Raw genomic sequence first — 18,389 nt, forward strand, 5'->3', positions numbered from 1 at the left:
ACTCATTTAGAGACAGTCACATGTATATAAACACACAAAGCTTTGGCTGATCGACGTTGGTGTGTTCAGGTGTGGAGAACAGGAATGAGAGGGGGAGGAGGAGGTAAAATAATAAATATAAAGAAACAACTGCTGTTATTTTATTTTTAATTCTTAAACTTCCTTGTCCCTGCTTGGTGTGTTTAGAGGCAGAACGAGTCAGGAGGTGAAGTAGAGCTAAGACAAACAATTGCTAGGCATGCTGGTTCTAAGCCAGCGCGGTACTTGTTTTATTTAGTATTTGTTCTGTGTCTGTTTTGTTTGTCTGTTTTGGCTATTGTGCTGTTTTGTTTGTGTATTGTGAAAGTTTTTGTGTTTTTGGTCAAACCTTTTTTTAGTTTTTTTTATTATTAAATCTGCGATTCAACGCATTTCACTCACCATCCTGTGTCCTGCATTTCTGGCCTGCGTCAACACACAAGCCATTGTATCACATATGGTGTTAAATGGGGGATACAGCGCCTTCACTACGCAGGCCGAGAACAGTACTGCAGGTACACAGTGTTTTTTTGGTTTCTTTTTTGAATGAAGAGAATGGAGGAGGGTCCGTGCTGCCAGCACTGCAAAGTGGTGGAACACTACACCGGCAATTGCCCCTTTTGGGAGGAAGGTGAAACCAACCTGGAGAGGTGGTGGTGATGGTTGAAGGGAGAGGGGGCTCAGTGGTGCGAGGTTTGCAGAGTGCAATGGCACATCAGGGATGGGTGCCCATATGAAAACCCCCTCTTCCGGGAAGGTCGAGGTGCATCGCCCTAGGGTTGCCACACCTGCACCGCCCAAAGCTACAACAATTGCAACGCCCGGGGCTGCCGAGCCTGCAACGCCCAGGGCTGCCGAGCCTGCAACGCCCGGGGCTGCCACACCTGCAACGCCCGGGGCTGCCGGGGCTGCCGCGCCTGCAACGCCCGGGGCTGCCGAGCCTGCAACGCCCGGGGCTGCCACACCTGCAACTTCTGGGGCTACAGTGGCCTGTTCTGCACCAAGAAGACCACTTCCACCCGCAATAGTTGCACTACCGGAGTACGCAGCACCACCACCACTGCTGGAGTGTCCCACTCCTAAATGATGTCATTAGATTCTACAGGAGCTTTCGATTCAGATGGAATTGTCGGCTTTTAATTGGCTAATTATCATCATGTATGTTTTGCCTCATCTCAATTTAAAACTTTTAAACCTCAACATCAATAGATCGAAGAACTGTAACAAGAGGGATTTTTTAAAACCCTACCTGAAGACGTTACACACTATTGTTTTGCTTATGTGTTTATAGTGTGGATCTGCATCGGCCACACAAAACTTTCCTGTCTACAGACTAAAAGGAGACAATTTGTTTTTAATTGAAAGCACTTTGGAGATTATACACACAGCACAACCTAATTGTTTAACCAGCCTTCATTTGAAATGTTCAGTGATACCTTAAAGGAAAATTATTTGGAATCACTATGTTCGTGCCATCCCTAATTTGATATATATATATATAAGATATATATATATATATATATATATATATATATATTACTTGAAAAAAGATTCAATCAATTCTACCTGTATAAAAAAAATCTCTTTCGACTGAAACCAAATCATTGTGTCACCTTTAAAGACAACTGCCCGGCTATTTCTAAACCAGAATGTTTTTCCTGTTTCATTTAGATTTTTTTGAACATCACAAACCTTAGATGCCAAATTTTTCTTTCATGGTTAGCAATCGGGGAACCTCTCTATGTTGAGGAAGGACAGCTCATTTCAATAGGAATATCAGATAGTGCAGTTAAAAAAGAAAAGGCCAATATAGATACAAGTGAAGTGTCTGCTTACTCATATAGTAGTTCACAGATGACTGTGTGTTGTTGGTATCCACAGGTAAATGTGTGAGTGGGAGGCAGAAAAAAGATTACCTTGTAATTATTTATCCAGGCTTGAGGTTTATTACCTTAAGTTAACGTAGCTAGTTTGCTGATTCAGAGTGAAAATGGGAATTCACAACTTGTTCTATTTTCCTGCTCTGTTTGCAAATTCGGCTTGTCTTCATTCACACCGCCTATCCTCACTCCCCACACAGACGCACGCATGCAAACACGCATGCACTTACACACTCGCGTACAACTGGCCAGTGGAAAAGAAAAAAGCATTACTCATTCATCCATTCTCAAAGCTTTCCAGGCTTCAAGGGGTGGGTATTTCATCTCCTCAAGGATAAATATATAGGTAAGCCATGTACCTATACACATCATCAGTGATCTGTAAAACAATTTGAAAAGGTTTACTGTTTCTTCAGACAAGCATTGGAAATGAAGTTTATTCTTTGTTGCCTTGTAGTCATTGCCACCAGTGCAGTGTTGGGTGCTCCATTGAAGGATAACACTAGAGCATTGTCGGAGATTTCCAAGGTTGTAAAACGCCTGCAGAATAATCTTACGGCAGTTAATAATATATATATCAAGATAATATATATATATATATACTATGTGAAAGATATATATATATATTATATATATATAATTATAATATATATATATATATACTATTAATATGATACATATATGCATTATATACACTTTTATTTGTTCTTTTAATGCTGCTTTTTATTTTCTTTTTGTGATGAGAATTATATCTTTATTTTCCTTTTTATTTTTTAGCTTAAGGAGATAGATCTGTGCACTCCCTATGATGTAGAGGTAAGTGTAAAAACAATATGAATAATCTGTTTCATATAACACTGAGATGTGTGTCTAAAGAAAGGGTTAGAAAGTAAGTGAGTCATGTTTACTTTGACAATGTACCCACATGCATTGAAAGCAGCAGCAGTAGTAAACAAATAAATCATCAGTTGCATGCAAATGTTTTCTTTAAAAGCAACATGCCAGGCTCCCCTGGCTCTGGTGAAGGGAGATGTGTTTTATATTAGAGTTCACAAAAACCTGCTGTTCATAATAAAGGCTGTTTCAGTGGGCTTCAAGTTGCTATTGTACATTGGCACGGGTTATTTTAAACAATGTCATATAAAACACATGATGTGCTAAACAATGAAATTGTGTTTTTGACTGGCATGGGCACCTTGTTTGAAGTGTGCAGCACTTTCCCTAAACTTACCGAGTTGTAAGTCAATAGATGATATAGGAACCTTTTTGTTTCGAAGTCCTTTCACAGTCTTTCAGAGTATGGAGCACATGTAGTAAGCATTTGTACCAGTGCAGTGTTTGCAGCTTTTAGAAACATGTACAGTGTTTTTTTATTACATTTTTAAATCGCTTTAAGTCAGTGCTGCAACAGCCTCATGGCAAGGAACCTTGATTAGCATTATTAATTTTATTCACCAAAACCTTTCTATCCTTGGCATGCTTTGCGCTGAACAAAAGCTGTAGTAGCAGTGAAAAACAATTTTCTCAACAAACACCACTGCTATGAGACATTTTATAATAACTGGTATCTGTCAACCTGAAAGAGAAACAGCAATAACAGTAAACCAGGCTCAGTAGAGAAACACTCTTGACTGTGTGTCTCATGTGTGTGTCAAAGTGAAATTATTTTTGCTGTTTCAATAGCCTTGGTGACTAATCATTGCTGGCGTTATTTGTTGCAGAAATGGCCAAGAGTGCCTGACTTCTGTACTTTATTGCTAACATTATATGTACCCTAAAATACGCAGCTATGCAGTAGGATGAAGGCTTACATGAAGGGTGTGTGTTATGTTCCCCACTGTAGATTTGAACTGGGGATTGACAGTCTGTCCCATGGACAGTATGTTCTTTTGTAAGTGGTTGTGTATTTTTTTGGTGGTTAACACCCACTGCACACTGTTTCCTTTTTAAACCCTCTAAGAAACCTGATGTACTCGTCACACTAATGTAATAATAACAACCCAGTGTAGCTTTGTTGTGTAGTTGCTGTTTTAGATTGCAGTTGTGCATCTGCAGTTTCATCATTGCATCTCAGTACTCATTTCGGGTCACACTTGCATGTAAAGCTCCATTATTAAGCTACAGGGTAATTAAAGCTATTTGTGACTATTAACCAAGGTAACATTTTATTACACTACTGTACTTAGTATTGGACGCACAGTTCAGGTGGGAAGCTTCACGTCGTGTTATAGGGTAGCTGTCTTGTTTATTATACTGTTATAATGCCAGCTTCATATTGGAATATAACAGAGGTTCATTGTGTGATGCAGGCTGATACCCACTCTTTTTATAAGATATAGTTCAATAAGAATAACTAAACTGTATAGCTCATTTTAATTAGACATCACTTCCATTTGACACAAGCCATCTGAAACTGTACAAAGAACTTGATGATTTGCAAAGCAGAGCATATCAAGGAAGGTACTTTTCCCTCTTTGTCAAACATGTTTACTCAGTAAAAGATGACACTTTTTTGTCTCCATAACATTTGCTGATGTTGAAGTTACCATTATGTACATACAATTCTGAGTGTTTTCAGATTCTGCTAGAAAATGCAGCTTTTTTCAGCAAAAAATGTAATAATTCCAGCAAGCAAGCTTAGTTACGGTAAAAAGTGCATCTGGTTTCAGTAAAGTGTTTAAAAAAGACATACCTAGCAGCAAAATGTGCAAACATGTAGACACGAATGACACCACTATGGGAAGTAGGCAACTGTGTAACAGACCAGCATGGGTGAGCCCACCCTCTTTGGTAGTCTTTAAACTGCAATGTGAACACGAAGGGAAATTACAAATGCCCTGCTTTAGTAACAAAGTGGGCTATAAAAACTAACACACATTTGAAAGCAATAGCAAGCTGGTGACAGATGCAGTTTCATGAAAATTATAAGAGATAAAAAGCTTCAGAAAAAAATGAACATGAAACTGTGTACAGGGTACTATGCACTGTGAGAAACTCTCTGATGAAAGCAGCTGCTGTAGAATGTAAATCATGTGTTTGGTATATATTTTATGAGTTTCTGATGAAAGCAGCTGCTGTAGAATGTAAATCATGTGTTTGGTATATATTTTATGAGTCGCTGGTAAAGGCACACTATTTGTTCAGCCTGTCTTGTTTTTTTTTCTAGAACGAGTGCCTCGTGCCTGCTCTTTGGTGTTTTGTGGATAATCTACACAAGATTCATGTAGAATCCAAGGACATCAGCATTATTACTGTGAGAATGCCCAAACGCATTCATGTAAGTTTTCAAAGGATCGTTTTGGACTTATATGTTATTTGAAAATCCACTTTCTTCATATTATTATTATTATTATTATTATTATTATTATTATTATTATTATTATTATTCATAATAATAATAACGCTACCTTTACTGTTGTTTAACCCCCCCTAGTAAGCACACAGATTGTAGTAGCCACAGTATCGTTTCACTGAAGCAGTTTTTGTATGGGACACACACAGTATCGTTTCACTGAAGCAGTTTTTGTATGGGACACACACAGTATCGTTTCACTGAAGCAGTTTTTGTATGGGACACACACAGTATCGTTTCACTGAAGCAGTTTCTGTATGGGACACACACCGTATCCTTTCACTGAAGCAGTTTTTGTATGGGACACACACAGTATTGTTCTCTGTTGTTACAGAACCCCATCTGCAAACCATGTGATTCTTTCAAGAAGACTGACAGACACACTTTTCTGGGTAGCATGAAGGAACACGTGGAACAGGTATGAATATTTACATTTAATTAATACTTTTTGTGGCTGGAAACAACATCTCTGAACACTACATAACAATGAAACCCATATTTTGTAGATTATTCAGTTGTGAATCTGAAGAGGAATGCAGCTGCACATGAAAAGACTGGACGACTATGTTTACAAAGACACTATTCTTAAGGTTAAACGGTTGAAATGTAATTATCATGCATTGCATATTTTTGTATTTTCTGCAATTTTATTTATTTTTTGACAGCAAGGAATTGTATTATTTATTTTTTCATAACCTTTTAAATCACATGCTTCTATTTATCACAGTGCAAGAAAAGCGGTTATTTTGCTAATGTTGTTTTTTGTTAAAGACATTTTACATTCCCAAAAAGAATCAAATGCATGTGTAATCTGACAGTGGCCAATGCATGCTTAGTTTACAAAGGTTACATTTGAAAGATTGAAAGCATGCAAAGAAACAATTCAAAGAAAGTTAGGCCTGCTAGGATAGATCTAGCTTCATTTTTTTTGTTTTCACACAAGATTTCTGCTTTTTGACGTGACCATTGTCAGTATTTGAACACTATCTCATTTTGCGAAAACTATGTTTTAATGGAAGTAATTTAAGATGGACTGCTCTTTTATAGTTCGATTTTCTGAATTATTTGTGTTGTGTTATTTATTTCTGCTGCTGGGTTGAAGATTTGTATTTGCAAAGATTTGTACCTTTTTTTATAAAAGACTGTAAAGCTTCAGATGGAATAAAGGACTTGTAAACTGCTCAATGATGGTCAGACAGTAGAAGGTGAAGTTCACTTTTTGATTACAGTACAGACAGGTCTGAAAGTGGTTTGGTGAATGTTATAACCAACGTAGTGTGATTGAAGATTAACCCAGTACCCTCCTCTCTTTAATTTGACTTGTCTTAATAAGCAAGGTCATGTATTATTATCCAACTGATTTGCAACAGTTCTTTAAAATATTCTATAGTGTTGCCAATCTCTACGTCAATATATTAGCTTTGGCAGTACAATAGAACCCTGAAGTGTTCATATTTCTATTCATAAAGAATTTTCTATACATATGGCCCCATTTGTTTATGTCACTGAACATTTTGGAACTTCAGTTAATCTTCCAAAAAAACATCTACAGTAAGTCCAGACTCCAAGCTATTCTGATATGTTTAAAAGTAGTTTTAAAATACACTGGGAACAAAAACTTAAAATTTATATTAAATATTTAGTTGTTCCCCAGAAAATGCCACTGCTTCACGTAGCATGATCAAGGACCATTGTTGTTCTTTTACCCTATTTTCTGAGATCACACCTGTCTTTAGCTATAAAATAAACTAATTGATACCTCTTAAAACATAATACAATGTGCCCGTCAGCCAATGTCCTGCCTGTTCTGTGCATCAGCGCCATCTACTGTGGAATAGCACAAGCACCAGCATGCAACTCACATGGACCATGTCTATTTTTACTATGGAGTCTTCCAGGCCTTTCTAGCTGCCTCATAATGAGGAATGATGTGCTGTCTATATATGCTGTGTGTGTGTGTGTGTGTATGTATGTGTGTGTGTATATATATATATATATATATATATATATATATATATATATATACTGTTTTAGTTTCATACTATTTGAATGCTATAAAATATTGACATTTGTATTAAACATTATTTATTCATAAAAAGCCTTTAATTAGAATGCATTGTATTAACTTATCAATAAAATATTTACATTTGTATTAAACATTATTTATTCATAAAAAGCCTTTAATTGGAATGCATTGTATTAATTTATCAATAAAATGTTTTTAAAACTACAGGTTCTTATCATTTCTTTTTTTTTTTACTGCACTTTAGTTGCAACAAACTGTTTAATTTTGGACTAAAACAGTGTTCATTGGTGTCTGGTTAAGATGTTCTTTTTGGTTTCCATGTCCATTTACATTCTCCAGTGTAACTGCTACTCACCCAGTCACAGTGTCTCCCAATCCTCCTTGTATCACTCATGTAACTGCTACTCACCCATTCACAGTGTCTCCCAATCCTCCTTGTATCACTCATGTAACTGCTACTCACCCAGTCACAGTGTCTCCCAATCCTCCTTGTATCACTCATGTAACTGCTACTCACCCAGTCAGTGTCTCCCAATCCTCCTTGTATCACTCATGTCACTGCTACTCACCCAGCCACAGTGTCTCTCAATCCTCCTTGTATCACTCATGTAACTGCTACTCACCCAGTCAGTGTCTCCCAATCCTCTCTGTATCACTCATGTAACTGCTACTCACCCAGCCACAGTGTCTCCCAATCCTCCTTGTATCACTCATGTAACTGCTACTCACCCAGTCACAGTGTCTCCCAATCCTCCTTGTATCACTCATGTAACTGCTACTCACCCAGCCACAGTGTCTCCCAATCCTCCTTGTATCACTCATGTAACTGCTACTCACCCATTCACAGTGTCTCCCAATCCTCCTTGTATCACTCATGTAACTGCTACTCACCCAGTCACAGTGTCTCCCAATCCTCCTTGTATCACTCATGTAACTGCTACTCACCCAGTCAGTGTCTCCCAATCCTCCTTGTATCACTCATGTCACTGCTACTCACCCAGCCACAGTGTCTCTCAATCCTCCTTGTATCACTCATGTAACTGCTACTCACCCAGTCAGTGTCTCCCAATCCTCTCTGTATCACTCATGTAACTGCTACTCACCCAGTCACAGTGTCTCCCAATCCTCCTTGTATCACTCATGTAACTGCTACTCACCCAGTCAGTGTCTCCCAATCCTCCTTGTATCACTCATGTAACTGCTACTCACTCAGTTAATTCTATAGTGTGATGCAAAACTTTTGACCATAGATGTAAATTGTTCATTTAAAGGCATGAAAATATATCTGAAAAAAAATATGCCAAAAGATAAGGCCTACCTTTTAGAGTTCCTTTTTACAGAACGCCCCTTTAATGTACCACAGCATACAGTATGTTAGCATCAAGTCATAGCAGGTTACCTTATTGAAATTAGACATTGTGTGAAATTCAGTATATAACATTAACCTACAGGTGAAAATGGAAATTTCTGTCTCAACTGGCTGAAACATTTTCCTCCCAGTACATATCTCAAAATACAGAAAACTAACACCCAAATTTAGCACCACAGAGCAAACAATTAACAGTGTGACTCACCTAACACGCTTTTAAAGACTACGATTTCAAAGCAAACTTTCAGTGGGAATATATGAAAGATCTATCCAAATATTCTAGTCTGTCAATTTGAATTATTTTTGCTTAAAACATTGTGTTTGATACCGCTAAATATTTAAGACACACAAAAGAAGATATGCTTGTTTACTTAAAATAAATATAAACCCAAGCCACAGAAGCACCACCTTGTGACACTGGCATGTGAGAAATGTATAAAAGATGTACCATATGGTGGGTATAGCTTGTTTGTGTTAACGGTTTATAAAAGATGTACCATATGGTAGGTATAGCTGATTAGTGTTAATCAATCAATCAATCAATCAATTTTTATTTTATATAGCGCCTTTCATAGTGGACCACCATCACAAAGTGCTTTACAAGATGCAGTAACAACAAGAAAATCCATTATACTTCAAATACAGAGAAATGCATAATACATGATATACAGTAAAAAAAAACAAAAAAAAAAAAAAAAAAAACAATTAAATACAGTGGAAGGTTCATAATACATGACATAGTAGCAGCAACACAGCAGCTAATAGCAGATATCAGGTTTAAAAAGCATGGAAAGCAAGAGAGAACGGGTGGGTCTTAAGAGTTGATTTAAAGCGAGTGACGGTGGGAGCATCATGCACCAAAGCTGGGAGAGAGTTCCAAAGAGCCTGAGCCATGAAGCTAAATGAGCATTCTCCAAGTGTGGTGCACTTTTGTTTGGGGATAACAAGCAGGCCAGAGTCGGAGGACCTCATCTTGCGGGCAGGGACATAGTGGGTCAGCAGGTTGAGGAGGTACTCGGGACCTGTGTGATGAAGGGCATTGTAGGTGAGGAGGAGAGTTTTGAATATAATCCTGAACTTTACAGGTAGCCAGTGCAGCTGAGCAACACAGGGACGGGGACGGAGGGGTCATGTGATCATGTTTTTTACATCTGGTAAGGATCCTGGCAGCGGCATTTTGAACTAGTTGCAGTTGGTTTATGGTGCGTGTCGGGAGACCACCATATAGAGACTTGCAGTAGTCGAGTCAAGAGGAGACAAATGCATGCCAAAGTATCTCCGCATCTGGGAGGGAGAGGTAGCGACAGACTTTGGAGATGTTTCAAAGTTGGTAGTAGGATGATTTGACCACGGAGGAGATGTGGGCATCAAAGGAGCGGTTGCTGTCAAAAAGTACACCAAGGCTTCTTATTGTGGGGTAAGGCAGCAGCAGGCAGTATCCGAGGTTCAAGCCAAGAGCCGGACCATGGCAGAGGGGCTACCAGGGTCAAGTTTTAAGTAGAGCTGGGTGTCGTCAGCATAGAAGCATAGGAGTGAAACATGAGTCTGTGTTGGCGGATGAGGTGACCCAAGGGAAGCATGTAGACATTGAAGAGAGGGGGCCCAAGAACAGATCCTTGGGGGACACCACCAGTGACTGGGTTTACAACACCACTGCGTCCAGCATAGAAAACAGACTGCATGCGTCCGGATAGCTAAGAGGACATCCGGGAGAGACAGGTTCCAGAGATTCCAGCATACTTCTGAAGGTGGTCAAGAAGAATGCCAAGATCTATAGCGTCAAAAGCAGTTGTTACGTCAAGGAGGACAAGCACAGTGGGAGCACCAGCTTATAAAAGACATACCATACAGCAGCTATAGCTTATTAGTGTAACAGTTTATAAAAGATGTAGCATACAGCAGCTATAGCTTATTAGTGTAACAGTTTATAAAAGATGTACCATACGGTAGGTATACCTTGTTAGTTTTAACAGTTGACACATCAGTGCAAGCACTCAATGGGAAAGCAATAGCACATGGAAGAGTTAGGGTTCAGTCCAATATCTGCACGTCTTGGAGTATTGTTCAGCACGACCCTGTTAAACTGCCCAGCCATGCAGATTTTGGACCATATTTGAACACCCTGAAGTGTGTTATAGCACTTATAAAATGGCACCCTACCCCCCTCTCAAAGTGAACTGGCTGGCCATTGAATCAAGCAGCCTGGTTCTGAAAGTCACAAACTGCTCATACGGTGACATATCTTCTGAGGTTGGAACATTTGTTAGCCAATGAGATTGTATCTTCTATTCTTGCCGTTTTATAAAATGTAGGGGAAAACTCAGTGCTCTCTGGTGTATCTTTTCAATGGCAATGTGCACAATATCAAAAACAAAGATGTACTTTCCTTTACACGTTTTAATAAAATTAATTTATTCAGCTTAACTTTGTGTGTAGTTCAAAGTTATACATGTGACTACTTTATTGGCATAAGGACATTTAATAAAAAAACAAAAAAATGTGCCCTAAACATGATTTCTGCTTTTTTTTTTTTTTTTCAAATCCACTGTTTGACCTGGATTATAAATGCAATAAGGCCCTTCAGGGTGTCCGTATACGACTTCTCGGGGGTGGGGTAACCTGATGAAGACACGTTAGGCATTGAAACACATTGTTTGTTTGTCTGATTGTTTTACAACCATGTTTTTAAACCAATACAGATTTTCTGATGAATATAAAGGAGCAGGAGTTAAGTATTGAATCCTTCCCCCACTGTACGAAGCCTTGGTGTACTTCTGGATAGTAACCTCTCCTTTGATGCCCAAATCTCCTCTGTAGTCAAATCCTCCTTCTACCACGTCCGAAACATCTCAAAGATCCGTCTCTGCCTTTCCCTCCTGGATGCAGAGACACTCTGTCATGCATTCATCTCCTCTTGACTCAACTACTGCAACTCTCTCTATATTGGTCTTCTGTCACAATCCATAAACCAATTGCAGCTGGTTCAAAATGCCGCTGCTCGGATCCTTACCAGATGTAAAAAACATGATCACATCACCCCCTGTCTTGCCCAGCTGCACTGGCTACCTGTAAAGTTCAGAATTACTTTCAAAATTCTCCTGCTCAGCTACAATGCCCTTCATCACACAGGTCCAGAGTATCTCTCCAACCTGCTGACCCTCTATATCCCTGCACGCAAGCTGAGGTCCTCCGACTCTGGCCTGCTGGTTATACCCAAGCAGAAGTGCACCACACTCGGAGAGTGCTCTTTTAGCTTCATGGTACCGACTCTCTGGAACTCTCTCCCAGCTTCAGTTTGTGCAGCTCCCACAGTCACTCGCTTCAAATCAGCTCTCAAGAGCCGCTTGTTCTCTCTTGCTTTCAATGCTCTCTAAGCCTGGTATCTGTTACTAGCTGCTGTCTAAATTGCTATTTCAGGTTTTTCACTCCATCTTATTGGTATGACACACGCATCCACAATGCTTAGAATCCACACCCTAGCCTTTAACATGTTATGCCTGTATTTAATGTGTTTGTATTGTTTTTACTGTTGCATTTAATATGCCATGCCCTGTATTTCATTGTATGTAATGTATTATGTATTGTTCCTCACTATCTTGTAAAGCGCTGGTTGTGAAAGGTGCTATATAAAAATAAAGATATTATTATATATATATATATATTTGTGAAGGTGGTATATGAATATATATATATATATATATATATATATATTAGATATATTTTATATGGGGGTGAGATATATATTATATAATATAATATATAATATATTTATTGAGGGGGTATAGAACTATAATATATCTTAAACACAATAAAACACAGGACATTTCTTTGTTTAAGGCAAATAAGTCATGCTGAATTGAATGGAAGTTGGAAGTACAGTCAACCCTTTTTATATCACTTTAAAGGTACTGGCCCTTTATGGTTACAATAAGCAAAGTTGACCATATCAGGGGTTCACCAACAACCTGGCAAAATATGCTTTTAAACAAAGAAAACAGCAATAATATTGCCTTGTTGTGGAACTCAAATATAGTGCTTGGTACTCGTATGTACTGATCGTGCTCAGGGTTTTCTTCTCAGTATACATATTATTTATTTATTACTTATATTTCATAACTTGTTTTTATGAATTACAGGGTCATTTCCGTCACAAGACAAATAATAATCCTTATTAGTATCTAATAGAATCTAACAGCACCCGCAGCTGACCACGTACAACCACTGCTGAAAAGCAAGTCTGTGTATAATCATTCACGTGACTGTGTTTGTTTCGCTGGCTGTTCTCCATCAGCTCTCCTTGCTGTAAGACTTCATCTGCCCACTAGAGGGCGCCAAACCCTAAACTTGCTGCCGAACTGGTATTCCGTTCCAGAATTCTAATAAAACAATATAGTGCAATTTATTGTGCGTTAGTGTTGTACAGAATTTGATACTGAATTTGGCTGCTTTTCATGTTTTATGTATGCTTTCTCTTTTTTTAATTAATTTTCACTGTATTATTATGACTCATAATCTATCAAACTAGTAGCCCTGTAATACATACTTACAGGAGGACCTTCTAAAATAGAAATAGAAAAAATAATTGAATTAACTAGTTTAAAATGTTAAACTGGTGACAGACTTTTCAGTTACCATATATACAGCTGACTTACACATGTGTCCAATATTATTACAGTATTTTGGTTTTGGTTTTTTATTACTGCGCACATACCAGCTCAATTGAACATTGAAACTGCAGGATTGCAAAAACGCTCTAAAACCACAAAAGTTGTGATGAAAACATTTGGCACCATATTTCAGCAATATAGCTCCTCTCCAAAAATAGACTTACAGCCATGTACTATGCTCTGTATTTCACTGCATTTCATATATTGTGCATTGTTCCTCATTATCTTGTAAAGCGCTCTGTGATGGTGGTCCACTGTGAAAGGCGCTATATAAAATACATATTGATTGATTGATTGATACTCAGAATCAGCACTCGAGTGTGATTATGTGTGCTTTTTGTGCCACAGTCCAGGAACCGAAAGGAAACCAATCTGAATTCCAAGGTTTGAAACTATATGGACTGGATATTTCGGGTTTTATGTAAAACTGCTGTCAGATTGATGTACATAAGAGCATAAGAAAGGTTACAATCAAGAGGAGGTCATTTGGCCCATCTTGCTCGTTTGGTTGTTAGTAGCTTATTGATCCCAGAATCTCATCAAGCAGCTTCTTGAAGGATCCCAGGGTGTCAGCTTCAACAACATTACTGGGGAGTTGGTTCCAGACCCTCATAATTCTCTGTGTAAAAAAGTGCCTCCTATTTTCTGTTCTGAATGCCCCTTTGTCTAATCTCCATTTGTGACCCCTGGTCCTTGTTTGTTTTTTCACGTCGAAAAAGTCCCTTGGGTCGACACTGTCAATACCTTTTAGGATTTTGAATACTTGAATCAGATCACCTGGTAGTCATCTTTGTTCAAGACTGAATAGATTCAATTATGTTAGCCTGTCTGCATATGACATGCCTTTTAAACCCAGAATAATTCTGGTCGCTCTTCTTTGCACTCATTCTACAGCATCGATATCCTTTTTGTAGCGAAGTGACCAGAACTGAACACAATATTCTAGATGAGGTCTTACTAATGTATTGTAAAGTTTTAACATTACTTCCCTTGATTTAAATTCAACACTTTTCATAAGGTATCCAAGCATCTTGTTGGCCTTTTATATAGCTTCCCCACATTGTCTAGATGAAGACATTTCTGAGTCAACATAAACTTCTGTGTTAAACTTGAAGTAATAATATGGGTTAACTTTATCAAGACCATTTAGGGTTTGAAAGACTTCACTCACGTCCTTTCCTTTCTTTTCTCTAGGCTGAAGAGATGTAATTCTTCCCCCTTCTCTCATTGCTCATGCCATTAGGTCCTGGGATCAGCCGAGCTGCCCTTCAAGCTCAGACTGTTTTGAGGTTTTTGCTCTATAGAGACAGTACACGTTGAGTTCTTCTCCTGTTATTTGACACACATCTGTATTCTATTCAATGTCTTTAAGCTCTATTACCTTCACAGAACACAGTGCCATTAGAACACTCTCGATACCCTGCTGGTTTCGTGCACCTTTGGTGTCAGACTGCAAGGAAATGAAGGGGAAATCATGTGTGTTGACCAGACTTCACCTATGAGCTTCTATGCACAGTAAAACATGAAAATTCCTCCTCAGAAACATTGTTGCAGGAGCAGTTAGTAAGCATGGCACATAATGATTGAAGCAGAAACAACAACAGAGAATATTCTACACCAAACTGACAGTACTCTTATATTGTTTTCTATGGAGGTCAGACTTTCTGTTATTACTCAATAATGGAATGGCAAATAAAGATAACACCTGTTTCAGAGGAATAAAGGTAAATAAATAAATAGCTATATACTTCTTTGTAAAGAATACATTATAAATAAATAGATATACTTCTTTGTAAAGAATACATTATAAATAAATAGTTAGATATACTTCTTTGTAAAGAATACATTATAAATAAATAGCTATATATATTTCTTTGTAAAGAATACATTATAAAAAAATAGCTATATATATTTCTTTGTAAAGAATACATTATAAATAAATAGCTATATATATTTCTTTGTAAAGAATACATTATAAAAAAATAGCTACATATACTTCTTTGTAAAGAATACATTATAAATAAATAGTTAGATATACATCTTTGTAAAGAATACATTATAAATAAATAGCTATATATATATATATATATATACGTCTGTTGGAAAACATGGATCGAGAATTGATTAGCAGTTTGCTACGCATGTGGACTGGCAGAGCTATACTGGTGTTTTTTTCTGAAAAGAGACTAATATTGCAGATAGCAGACTGTTTGGTTCAAATTGCATGTGCTGCTTACAATTGATAGAGACCTTGTGTCTACAAGTTTCTTGCAAGCTAAAAAGATAACAATGCTGTGGACCAGAAGGGGCCAGGCTCTAAGACTTGGAATGCAAAGCATAAAGGGGCTAAAAGGCTCCCAGGGACTGGCGTTGGACCCAGAGGTTCTCAGAGAGATTGAAAGAGATAATGCCACTGGGATCAAAGGGGCAGATTTATGGACCTTTTCTCTCCAGGAGTGTGAAGAATGCGTTCAGAGGTTGTCACACTAGACTACACACACACACACACACACTAAATTAACAGAATAATGTGTTGTACCTTGACCATTGGTTAAGTGTCAGAGAAAGGGGAGGTGGACCATCTATACAGAAGGGTATTTAATGTCATGCAAACATTGTAATGATGAGTATTCTGTTTGTCCTGTACCTGGGACCAGACTCCCTGCATATTTCAATAAACCTGGCAACTGATTGAAGAAAAGGACTCTGTGCATTTTCTTGAATCTACTTAATCACCATCATTTTTTGTAAGTTACTTCAACGTCTTTGTAAAGAATACATTATATCAGTTGTTTTCCTACCCGTTTTATACCATATTATGCATGCTCTATTTAAAGAACAATGCAATAGCTGTGAAATGTTCCACAGTAATAAGTGGAACTCCTGGGCATTATTGACTCAGGGGTTCCATTATTGCCTTGTAACATGCCACGGCAATGCCATTATCCCTTAAATATAACATGCATAACACAGGTAGGAAAGCAAATTATATAAAGTATTATTTTTAAAAAGTATATCTGCATATTGTTTTACATGTAAAAATGTTATGAGTGCATTGCTGCTGCTTGGTAAAGTTTTGATTATGTGTAAATGAGTAATGCATGTACCTGAGATGCCACAAGTATCACAGGAAAACATTCCTTCATACTGTTTAATTCATAAGAGAACCTGTTTCTAAAGAGCTCAGAAGCATGTGGTCTACAGCTGAGTGCAAAGGTCAGGTGTTGAAATAGAGGGAGTTCCCTGGGAACAATAATGTAACAGCAAATGTGGTTAACACTGCAGGCCCTTGCTGTAATGTATATACCAGTGTTATTCTTTACCACTGGTATAACAGCACAGAATTCAACTCTCTATAGAAATAGAAGACACAGCAGTTGTATTATTAACACTGAGAAGAATATGTTTACATGGAAGTATATTTAAAGCTGTAGTTTAACCATGGTGAAATGTATTGTAAATTGTATGGTGTATTTTGTAAAGTGGTCCGAGGGGAAGGAGAGGTAGGTGGGAATGAATATGGTTGGATACATATTTTGGGATTGAGATGTAAATGCTCCCTATCACCAGCACTGTAATCACATCTTCCAGCAGTTTCCATGGAAATATAAGGCACGTCAAGGTCTCTTGTCATTGGAAGTGGAAGACACTTCATGAGAAATAAAGGTGAATTCATGGCCAAAAGGGACCATTGGCACCTCACAAACAGGGAATGTACTGTTTTGGTTTACTAATAATGAGTCTGCTGCACCTCCAGGGTGGAGAGGAGCTCAGAGTTTCTAGAGTTCTTTGCTGGAGTGCCATGGAACTAAAAGACCTCGAAGGACACTGAAGGACACATATTAAAGTGTAAAGGACAGGGTTTTCCCCATCGGAATGGTGTGAAAAACCTGTCCTTTTCAATATTGCATAGAATAAACTCTGTCCTTCTCAATATTCAATTGAATAGACTCGGTCCTCAGTATTGCATTGAATAAACTATGTCCTTCTCAGTACTCAATTGGATAGACTCTGTCCTTCTCAATATTGCATTGAATAAACTCTGTCCTTCTCAATATTCAATTGAATAAACTGTCCTTTTCAATATTGCATTGAACAAACTCTGCCCTTCTCAATATCCAATTGAATAGACTCTGTCCTCAATATTCCACTGAATATTCTGTCCTTCTCAATATCCAATTGTAGAAGCAAATATAGAACAACATGACAGATAGAGAAGTATGGAATACTGCTATAAAGTGAACAAAAGGGGACAGATCAAAATGGATGCTTTACCAATTTTGGCTGTCATCATTGCATCAAAACATCTGGCCCTTTTCATGTTAGTTAAACCAAATGGTTAAATGATTCTGTTTCAAGCACATGCAAAAGTTTAATTGAGATTTCTGGGTGCATTCTTCTTATAATATAATAATAATAATAATAATAATAATAATAATAATAATAATAATAATAATAATAATACATTATTATTAATATTACTTTAATCCCTTGAAATTTTGCATAAAATAGCATTCCAGATCAAAATCGGAGACCAAAAGGCCCCACCATCTACTCTACTCTCCACCCCTCCCCACCTTCAATACAGCTCATGGAAAACTGAGAAATCTGGAGAAACAGTTCTCAGAATTACTAATAAGAAATTCTCATCTGTTCACTCAATGACTGTTTGCTAAAATCACAAAAGCACAGCAACGAAATGTATAAGAGACAGAAGTATTAAACCCCTCTCACTTCAACCTCAAAAAGAAAGTGTAAGGAAAGTTTTACACAGTGTTTCCATGATCTGAAAGAGCTTCAAAACATCCCTATGAGAAAATCCCTGTGAAAGGTGTATGCTCTGTGTCACCTTTGACAGCCTACACATCAGCAGGGGAATGTCTCCTTACCTATTTCAACAAAATGTACCATCATTCATATCCCCAGAATAACCATTGACTTTAACTTGTTCTACATACCCACCTTCTCTATTTCCCTATTCAAAACAGCTACTGTACTGCTGGCCCACAGCTTTAATACAAATACAAACTTTATTTAATTTAAGCAGTCTTTAAGTAACTCCTGAGTATAGGCAGTC

The 18,389-nt window shown here is 37.8% G+C and overlaps 1 long non-coding RNA gene across 1 annotated transcript; it reads left to right on the forward strand.

Annotated features, from left to right (window-relative positions):
* Nucleotides 1-2,675: 2,675 nt before the first annotated feature.
* Nucleotides 2,676-7,174, forward strand: LOC121327434. The gene is made up of 4 exons (XR_005951555.1): nucleotides 2,676-2,714; nucleotides 5,065-5,175; nucleotides 5,585-5,668; nucleotides 5,757-7,174. It is a non-coding gene; the product is annotated as an uncharacterized LOC121327434 (long non-coding RNA).
* The last annotated feature ends 11,215 nt before the right edge of the window (nucleotides 7,175-18,389 follow it).

This window comes from Polyodon spathula, chromosome 2 (assembly GCF_017654505.1).
Source record: "Polyodon spathula isolate WHYD16114869_AA chromosome 2, ASM1765450v1, whole genome shotgun sequence".
Taxonomy (NCBI): domain Eukaryota; kingdom Metazoa; phylum Chordata; class Actinopteri; order Acipenseriformes; family Polyodontidae; genus Polyodon; species Polyodon spathula.